Source organism: Primulina eburnea, chromosome 6 (assembly GCF_022965805.1).
Source record: "Primulina eburnea isolate SZY01 chromosome 6, ASM2296580v1, whole genome shotgun sequence".
Classification (NCBI taxonomy): domain Eukaryota; kingdom Viridiplantae; phylum Streptophyta; class Magnoliopsida; order Lamiales; family Gesneriaceae; genus Primulina; species Primulina eburnea.
This window is the reverse complement of record NC_133106.1, coordinates 22,654,749-22,665,142: the sequence shown is the minus strand read 5'-3', so window position 1 is coordinate 22,665,142 and position 10,394 is coordinate 22,654,749. Positions and strand designations below refer to the sequence as shown.

General features: G+C 32.2%; 2 long non-coding RNA genes across 6 annotated transcripts; both read right to left on the bottom strand.

The window, feature by feature from the left end:
- Positions 1-914: 914 nt before the first annotated feature.
- LOC140833892 (uncharacterized) lies at positions 915-10,303 on the bottom strand. 3 transcript variants are annotated; one of them, XR_012118598.1, is made up of 6 exons: positions 10,154-10,303; positions 3,047-3,190; positions 1,988-2,961; positions 1,728-1,896; positions 1,368-1,636; positions 916-1,300 (listed from the first exon to the last, which is right to left on the bottom strand). It is a non-coding gene; the product is annotated as an uncharacterized lncRNA (long non-coding RNA). The 3 variants fall into 3 exon arrangements; XR_012118597.1 differs by lacking the exon at positions 10,154-10,303 and adding an exon at positions 3,265-3,811 and having other exon boundaries at positions 917-1,300; XR_012118596.1 differs by lacking the exon at positions 10,154-10,303 and having other exon boundaries at positions 915-1,300; positions 3,047-3,811.
- LOC140833893 (uncharacterized) lies at positions 5,630-9,426 on the bottom strand. 3 transcript variants are annotated; one of them, XR_012118601.1, is made up of 4 exons: positions 8,662-9,426; positions 7,891-8,576; positions 6,982-7,250; positions 5,630-5,981 (listed from the first exon to the last, which is right to left on the bottom strand). It is a non-coding gene; the product is annotated as an uncharacterized lncRNA (long non-coding RNA). The 3 variants fall into 3 exon arrangements; XR_012118600.1 differs by lacking the exons at positions 7,891-8,576; positions 8,662-9,426 and adding exons at positions 7,342-7,510; positions 7,602-7,838 and having other exon boundaries at positions 5,659-5,981; XR_012118599.1 differs by lacking the exons at positions 7,891-8,576; positions 8,662-9,426 and adding an exon at positions 7,342-7,837 and having other exon boundaries at positions 5,716-5,981.
- Positions 10,304-10,394: the final 91 nt, after the last annotated feature.

Genomic DNA, 10,394 nt, shown 5'->3' with positions numbered 1-10,394 from the left:
TCATGTGTATTGTGTACTCGATTGGTAATTTACTATACTCAATCCGACTTGTTTTGTACCTCGACATTGCCACACTATAATTTCATCCGGAAATGAAATGTTTCTTAGCATTATTGTATGACCAACTCTATGTGTTTCTCGATCGAATACTTATTGTACTCAATTCATGTGTATTGTGTGCCCAATTGATAATTTATTATACTCAATCAAACTTGTTTTGTACCTCGATATTGCCACACTATAACTTCATCCGGAAATGAAGTGTTTCTTAGCATTATTATATGACCAACTTTTTATGGTGCTCGATCGAATACATATTGTACTCAATTCATGTGTACTGTGTACTCGATTTGTTATTTACTATACTCAATCAGACTTGTTTTGTACCTCGACATTGTCACACTATAACTTCATCATCAAATGAAGTGTGTCTTAACATGATTATATGCAACTCTATGTGGTACTCAATCGAATACATATTGTACTCAATTCACGTGTATTGTGTGCTCGATTGGTAATTTACTATACTCAATCCGACTTGTTTTGTACCTCGACATTGCCACAATATAACTTCATCCGGAAATGAAGTGTTTCTTAGCATTATTATATGACCAACTTTATGTGGTGCTCGATCGAATACATATTATACTCAATTCATGTGTATTGGGTGCTCGATTGGTATTCAAAATAAATTTTCATAAAGTTTTAATAAGTCAAGTGATATTCAACGTTGACTTGTGTTTATTAGCATGATTATATGACATACTTTACGTGGTGCTCGATAAAAGATAAATTGTACTCAAGGCATGTGTACTGTGTGCTCAGTAAGTAAACTATTATACTCAATTCATGTACAAATATAGCTTATTCATGAGGATTACGTACCGATAAACCAAGATTAAAAAAAAATAAAGATATAGCAACAACCATTTGTTCGTCTTCATTACATAATTTAAATCAACAAAACGACATACACTTGCAATGTTCAAATTCCAATAATACTACAACTTCTTAACCATAAGCATAATGCAAATTATTAATTACTCAAACTTGTTCTCGACAGTCCATTTTCATCAGATAATATTGTGGTTGCCATACGAGCTCGATAAGTTTCCATATTCACATCCGCTGCATAGCTTCAGATGTCATCCATGTCACGGGCTAGACACTCCAACCACATGCATGTATAAACACCACAATCGAGGGTTGCACCTTGTTGACGACAAGGTTCTCTTAACATTGGCTCACTAACTATGTCGAATCCTGATAAGTGAATTATGGCACCGGCCAAAAACTTTGTCTGCACAAAACAATACTTTCATACTTCAATCTTAATTTATATTTAAATATATTATGGTTAAACTTACATAAACTTTTTTTGTCTCAACTGCGAATGGACTATGCCTGGAGTTCCACAGTTTAAACATCTCTTCATATCGTTTTTAAACCAACAAAAACCAAAGACATCTGTCATTCATGGGGAAAATGATATATCTGCATCTTCTAAATACATTTTCACTCAATCCTTGTAGTTTACCCATCATGAATGAGTCATCTTTGCAAGAAAAGCTCCATAATCATTCTGGTGTACCATTCTTCTTTTCCCATATTCTTGCAACTTCGTAACCACTTCGTCCTACAAATTCAAGACAACATACACTCATGTATCTTAATCCGGAAAACCCAAAAAATAAAATAATGACCAAAAATTTCAAACTGCTACGAACCTGCACAATCGTGTCTATGCAATAAATTTCAAATACATGCTCAAAACTTTGCTTTTGCATAATTCTCATTTAAAAATTAATTATCTCTGACGCAACAGGACCACCAAACAGAAAACGACAGAATATCGATCTAATTAACCTCATAAACTTATCTTGCCAAACGACAACACTACAATAATAGAAAATTCAATTCCATTAAATAAAAATTTGAAACATTACTACGAAAATAAGAAGAAGAAACATATGGAAGATCAATGTACTCCAATTCCTTCCTAGAAAGAAAGTCTGTTAACAATTTCATCTCTTCATCAACTGCTGCTTCATGCTCACAAAAATCGGATCTACCTTTGAATTCATTCATGAAAATTTTTGCCAGGAGTATTTCTTTTTTTTCTCAACATCTACAAATTCTTATCCAAAAGTGGCTATATATTTTGTAATATAATAGCAAATCCAAACATCATTAACAATGATATAACTAAAAAAACAAAAAAATAAATTAAACTTAAAATAATCAGCTGTATGAGATTAAAGTATTCTCCATTTACCTGTTTTGACACATTCCTCTTATGTCTTGGTGTTGAGCTAGGCGAGGTCACAAACATGGACCTTTTTTTTCTTCATACGATCAGCCCTAGTCCTTACATTTTCCACAATTGAAGATTGAAAAACAGTACACATCTTTATTTCTGAAGTACCATCAACAGTACCACCACTTCTCTCATCACCTGATCTATTTCTAGAGTCACTTCCTAACACGTAATTGTTTTCTTCTTTTAAAACATCATCACTATTATGATTCAATGCATTACTTTAGGTACCAATTTCCATCTCATCAATTAAAGTATTCAAAGAATGAGATCCCTCTAATTCTTTGTTTTTTTGGCCAGATCAAAAATAACTTCTTGTATCATTACGTCTACAAAATCATCAAAATTAGAGGTTGCATCATGTGCTAACTCAAAAGTAACTTCCTTGGTTTTACCAACATTCTCCTCATCTTCAACAATATTATCACATTTATCGTCACAAACTGTTTTCCCTTAATTCTACGTCTCACATTTCCGTCCTCTAATTTAGCACACATCTTTTTCAACATCTTTATCTCATCCATTTGTTTCATGACAATTTTCTCAAGTCATTTTGCTTCAGATCTACCATCTTCTTGCTTTAAAATACGCTATATGTCCAACAAAAAATTCTCCTCCTCACAAAATGGATGTATCGACAAAATCTACTTACAATTAAAAAATAAAATATTGAAGAAACCAACCATAAAATTTACATAAATAATTAGTAAAGTGAAATAATCAAATTACCTGAGTTGAATCAATGCGTTTTAATAATGATTCAGTGTCAGCAGCATTCAGTGAGATCTTGCTTCTCCCCCACCCAAACAACCGATGGTAAATATTTAAACAACGTCGTACTCCTAAAACTAGGACAGTCTCATACATCCAAGCCTAAAACCAAAAAAAAATTAATAAAAGTTATTGAAAACATACCAAGATCATAATTATTAATACTACATACTAACCATCAGTCCAACCGTGCATCCATCAACATAAAGCTTTCTTCCGATTTGGCATATTTCTCATTACAAAAATTGGAATACATCTCCCCGAGAATATTTAAAAAATATTGTAAGATCGAGATTAGGAAATATAAAGCCAGGACTGATATAATTACTAGTAGGGAATATTATCAGTTAAAAATTAACAAAATAAAAACTGTAACAAAATCATCATCGTCACTATGTTCATCACTTCTTGCAAGTAAAAATAGTTGTTCATAAATAGCTTTTCGGTTGACATTGGTGATCTTTCCGTCAAATTGACGCGTCAAAAATATGGAGTCCAATTTCAGGTCCAAGTCAATTATTTGACCACTATGATATACGCCGAGAATAATAGAAAAAACATCTGACTTGAAAGGGATGATAGTATCATCACCAACAACAAAAGAACATGAATCAGCCTGAAATCTGTTTAGAAAATAATCAATCCGGTCACTACTAATTGCAAGGACTGACATATCAATTCATTTAGCGAAAGGAGTAACATTTATCCGACTCCTCTCTTGCTTGCATAACTACGGAAAAAATAACCTAACTATATATATATATATATATATATATATATATATATATATATATTTATATATATATATTTATATATATATATATATGACAACAAAATTAACATTAGACAATTGTCTTTCATCTACAAATCCAGCCATGGTATTATTTTGGCACATCATATATACCAGAAAAAATTTGGATTCTACATTCCTACAATTTTGATTGTGCTACCAATAAAAATCGTTTTGATTTTGAACTTATTGAGTTTACTTTTCACCATTGCAAGATTTTGAACTTATTGAGTTTACTTTTCACCACTACAAAAGCCATACTAAAAACAACTCTAATTTTTCTCGTACCTCGGTCACTAGTAGCCGCTCAAAAAATTAAATAATAAATACTCACCCCCTTCTTAGCTCGGCTGGGGAAGGGGAGAGTGGCCAAGAATGGGACGGCAGTGGTCTGCCGACAAGCTCGTTTTGATCTTGGATTTAATTGTACATAACACAAGAAATTTGGAATAATTGCCTCAAAATCAAACATTAAACCTAGTGGGTTGTACATTTAACGATTTCATGTTTTGACGATTTCCTTTGACTTTTCAAATACTAGTGGGTTGTTTTATTTTAAAATGGTGTCAATGTATTTTAAAGTATATATATGTGTATTTTCGATTTATCAAGTTGAAGGAGAAAAAAAAATTCTAGTATTTTTTAAGAAAAACGAATAGCAGATATTTCAACTATACTCAATCCGACTTGTTTTGTACCTCGACATTGCCACAATATAAATTCATCAGGAAATGAAGTGTTTCTTAGCATGATTATATGGCCAACTCTATGTGGTGCTCGATCAAATACATATTGTACTCAATTCATGTGTATTGTGTACTCGATTGGTAATTTACTATACTCAATTCGACTTGTTTTGTACCTCGACATTGCCACACTATAATTTCATCCGGAAATGAAATGTTTCTTAGCATTATTGTATGACCAACTCTATGTGTTTCTCGATCGAATACATATTGTACTCAATTCATGTGTATTGTGTGCCCAATTGATAATTTATTATACTCAATCAAACTTGTTTTGTACCTCGATATTGCCACACTATAACTTCATCCGGAAATGAAGTGTTTCTTAGCATTATTATATGACCAACTTTTTATGGTGCTCGATCGAATACATATTGTACTCAATTCATGTGTACTGTGTACTCGATTTGTTATTTACTATACTCAACCAGACTTGTTTTGTACCTCGACATTGTCACACTATAACTTCATCATCAAATGAAGTGTGTCTTAACATGATTATATGCAACTCTATGTGGTACTCAATCGAATACATATTGTACTCAATTCACGTGTATTGTGTGCTCGATTGGTAATTTACTATACTCAATCCGACTTGTTTTGTACCTCGACATTGCCACAATATAACTTCATCCGGAAATGAAGTGTTTCTTAGCATTATTATATGACCAACTTTATGTGGTGCTCGATCGAATACATATTATACTCAATTCATATGTATTGGGTGCTCGATTGGTATTCAAAATAAATTTTCATAAAGTTTTAATAAGTAAAGTGATATTCAACGTTGACTTGTGTTTATTAGCATGATTATATGACATACTTTACGTGGTGCTCGATAAAAGATAAATTGTACTCAAGGCATGTGTACTGTGTGCTCAGTAAGTAAACTATTATACTCAATTCATGTACAAATATAGCTTATTCATGAGGATTACGTACCGATAAACCAAGATTAAAAAAAAATAAAGATATAGCAACAACCATTTGTTCGTCTTCATTACATAATTTAAATCAACAAAACGACATACACTTGCAATGTTCAAATTCCAATAATACTACAACTTCTTAACCATAAGCATAATGCAAATTATTAATTACTCAAAATTGTTCTCGACAGTCCATTTTCATCAGATAATATTGTGGTTGCCATACGAGCTCGATAAGTTTCCATATTCACATCCGCTGCATAGCTTCAGATGTCATCCATGTCACGGGCTAGACACTCCAACCACATGCATGTATAAACACCACAATCGAGGGTTGCACCTTGTTGACGACAAGGTTCTCTTAACATTGGCTCACTAACTATGTCGAATCCTGATAAGTGAATTATGGCACCGGCCAAAAACTTTGTCTGCACAAAACAATACTTTCAGGGCCAGTTTGGTTAGTAGGATTAAGGGTGGATAAATTAATAATGTGCTGTTTGCTTTGATTTATAAACTTAACATTGATTATTTGGAGGACAGTTTTCACTGTATGTCTTGGACTACAGATCCACTCATAGAAGAAGGATAAAACCTATCCCGCAATTCCACTACAGCTTAATGTCCGAAATACCCCTGAATTAAGAAAACAAATTTGCAATTTATTCTTTACGTATTTTCAGCTTCCAAAAGAAATCTTTTACATATTTTCATAATAGCATTCAAATAATAAAGAAATCGATGACCGAAAAATTAATGAGACAAGAACAAAAATAGGATACAAACCGAAAATACAGTACGCGTAATACACAGGAAAAATGTCTACGAAGCGGCAAACTAGTTAAATGGTTTCTGTTACACTAGGAATTAAAAGTTTACGTGAATAATTTTCTCGAAAAGAACTCACAATTCCTTGATTTCACAGGTTGCTCTTGCTCTCATCCACTGCGTCGAACTTTTTCTGACCTAACCTGTAAGGAAAAAAAATTATACTCAGAAATACATGGTCAAGCTCTCTATTACCTCTTCGATTCAGATGTTTCACGGATCTCGCCTCAGATTTCAATCTTCACCGACGAAGAGAAGTGAGAGGCTTTTCATTTCATCTGTTATTCTTCGGAAGACGGCCTCTAGGTTTGGGGGAGAAAAGAATATTATTGGTTTAATAAATAAAATAATAATATTTTCTCAAAAAAAATAAAAAAATAAAATAATAATATGAAGGGTATTTTGGTCAATAATACATTTAGCATGATTTTATCCATCTCATTAATTTCACACCACACATGATATTAAAATTATATATATTATCATATCAATCATTTATCAATCAAATTATTAATCATTCAATTATCACATCCTTCATACCAAGCGAACCCTCATACTTCAATCTTAATTTATATTTAAATATATTATGGTTAAACTTACATAAACTTTTTTTGTCTCAACTGCGAATGGACTATGCCTGGAGTTCCACAGTTTAAACATCTCTTCATCTCGTTTTTAAACCAACAAAAACCAAAGACATCTGTCATTCATGGGGAAAATGATATATCTGCATCTTATAAATACATTTTCACTCAGTCCTTGTAGTTTACCCATCATGAATGAGTCATCTTTGCAAGAAAAGCTCCATAATCATTCTGGTGTACCATTCTTCTTTTCCCATATTCTTGCAACTTCGTAACCACTTCGTCCTACAAATTCAAGACAACATACACTCATGTATCTTAATCCGGAAAACCCAAAAAATAAAATAATGACCAAAAATTTCAAACTGCTACGAACCTGCACAATCGTGTCTATGCAATAAATTTCAAATACATGCTCAAAACTTTGCTTTTGCATAATTCTCATTTAAAAATTAATTATCTCTGACGCAACAGGACCACCAAACAGAAAACGACAGAATATCGATCTAATTAACCTCATAAACTTATCTTGCCAAACGACAACACTACAATAATAGAAAATTCAATTCCATTAAATAAAAATTTGAAACATTACTACGAAAATAAGAAGAAGAAACATATGGAAGATCAATGTACTCCAATTCCTTCCTAGAAAGAAAGTCTGTTAACAATTTCATCTCTTCATCAACTGCTGCTTCATGCTCACAAAAATCGGATCTACCTTTGAATTCATTCATGAAAATTTTTGCCAGGAGTATTTCTTTTTTTTTCTCAACATCTACAAATTCTTATCCAAAAGTGGCTATATATTTTGTAATATAATAGCAAATCCAAACATCATTAACAATGATATAACTAAAAAAACAAAAAAATAAATTAAACTTAAAATAATCAGCTGTATGAGATTAAAGTATTCTCCATTTACCTGTTTTGACACATTCCTCTTATGTCTTGGTGTTGAGCTAGGCGAGGTCACAAACATGGACCTTTTTTTTCTTCATACGATCAGCCCTAGTCCTTACATTTTCCACAATTGAAGATTGAAAAACAGTACACTTCTTTATTTCTGAAGTACCATCAACAGTACCACCACTTCTCTCATCACCTGATCTATTTCTAGAGTCACTTCCTAACACGTAATTGTTTTCTTCTTTTAAAACATCATCACTATTATGATTCAATGCATTACTTTAGGTACCAATTTCCATCTCATCAATTAAAGTATTCAAAGAATGAGATCCCTCTAATTCTTTGTTTTTTTGGCCAGATCAAAAAAAACTTCTTGTATCATTACATCTACAAAATCATCAAAATTAGAGGTTGCATCATGTGCTAACTCAAAAGTAACTTCCTTGGTTTTACCAACATTCTCCTCATCTTCAACAATATTATCACATTTATCGTCACAAACTGTTTTCCCTTAATTCTACGTCTCACATTTCCGTCCTCTAATTTAGCACACATCTTTTTCAACATCTTTATCTCATCCATTTGTTTCATGACAATTTTCTCAAGTCATTTTGCTTCAGATCTACCATCTTCTTGCTTTAAAATACGCTATATGTCCAACAAAAAATTCTCCTCCTCACAAAATGGATGTATCGACAAAATCTACTTACAATTAAAAAATAAAATATTGAAGAAACCAACCATAAAATTTACATAAATAATTAGTAAAGTGAAATAATCAAATTACCTGAGTTGAATCAATGCGTTTTAATAATGATTCAGTGTCAGCAGCATTCAGTGAGATCTTGCTTCTCCCCCACCCAAACAACCGATGGTAAATATTTAAACAACGTCTTACTCCTAAAACTAGGACAGTCTCATACATCCAAGCCTAAAACCAAAAAAAAATTAATAAAAGTTATTGAAAACATACCAAGATCATAATTATTAATACTACATACTAACCATCAGTCCAACCGTGCATCCATCAACATAAAGCTTTCTTCCGATTTGGCATATTTCTCATTACAAAAATTGGAATACATCTCCCCGAGAATATTTAAAAAATATTGTAAGATCGAGATTAGGAAATATAAAGCCAGGACTGATATAATTACTAGTAGGGAATATTATCAGTTAAAAATTAACAAAATAAAAACTGTAACAAAATCATCATCGTCACTATGTTCATCACTTCTTGCAAGTAAAAATAGTTGTTCATAAATAGCTTTTCGGTTGACATTGGTGATCTTTCCGTCAAATTGACGCGTCAAAAATATGGAGTCCAATTTCAGGTCCAAGTCAATTATTTGACCACTATGATATACGCCGAGAATAATAGAAAAAACATCTGACTTGAAAGGGATGATAGTATCATCACCAACAACAAAAGAACATGAATCAGCCTGAAATCTGTTTAGAAAATAATCAATCCGGTCACTACTAATTGCAAGGACTGACATATCAATTCATTTAGCGAAAGGAGTAACATTTATCCGACTCCTCTCTTGCTTGCATAACTACGGATATATATATATATATATATATATATATATATATATATATATATATATATATATATATATATATAACAACAAAATTAACATTAGACAATTGTCTTTCATCTACAAATCCAGCCATGGTATTATTTTGGCACATCATATATACCAGAAAAAATTTGGATTCTACATTCCTACAATGTTGATTGTGCTACCAATAAAAATCGTTTTGATTTTGAACTTATTGAGTTTACTTTTCACCATTGCAAGATTTTGAACTTATTGAGTTTACTTTTCATCACTACAAAAGCCATACTAAAAACAACTCTAATTTTTCTCGTACCTCGGTCACTAGTAGCCGCTCAAAAAATTAAATAATAAATACTCACCCCCTTCTTAGCTCGGCTGGGGAAGGGGAGAGTGGCCAAGAATGGGACGGCAGTGGTCTGCCGGCAAGCTCGTTTTGATCTTGAATTTAATCGTACATAACACAAGAAATTTGGAATAATTGCCTCAAAATCAAACATTAAACCTAACTTCTGAATTTCAGCAAAGTTTCAAAAATTCATTCCCGTAAAACTAAACAATCTATTTAAAAGAAATACCAAGAACAAACCCAAGAAATTAGGGGAAATCGGTTGCCAATACGTTATAACAAACAACAACAGTTTCAAAACCCCCCAAAAAATGAAACAAATAACAAACTATAGAAATCGAGGAAAATGGGGTTCTCCTTCGTACCTTCCTTCGATTTTTTCTTATTTATAGTTGTTTGGCGTTTCTTCTCCGTTGTATCTAGCTTCTACCGATTTCTCCATTTTTTTCCCCTTTTCATGCGTCTCAGTTGAAAGATTCATTCTTCTTCGTCCCATTCTTCTTTCACTTCGGAAATCGATTGTTGGGAAATGGAGAGAGAGAGAGAGAATAATGGAGATGATATTATAATAAATATATGGGTATTACGGGGTTTTACTTAAAAATG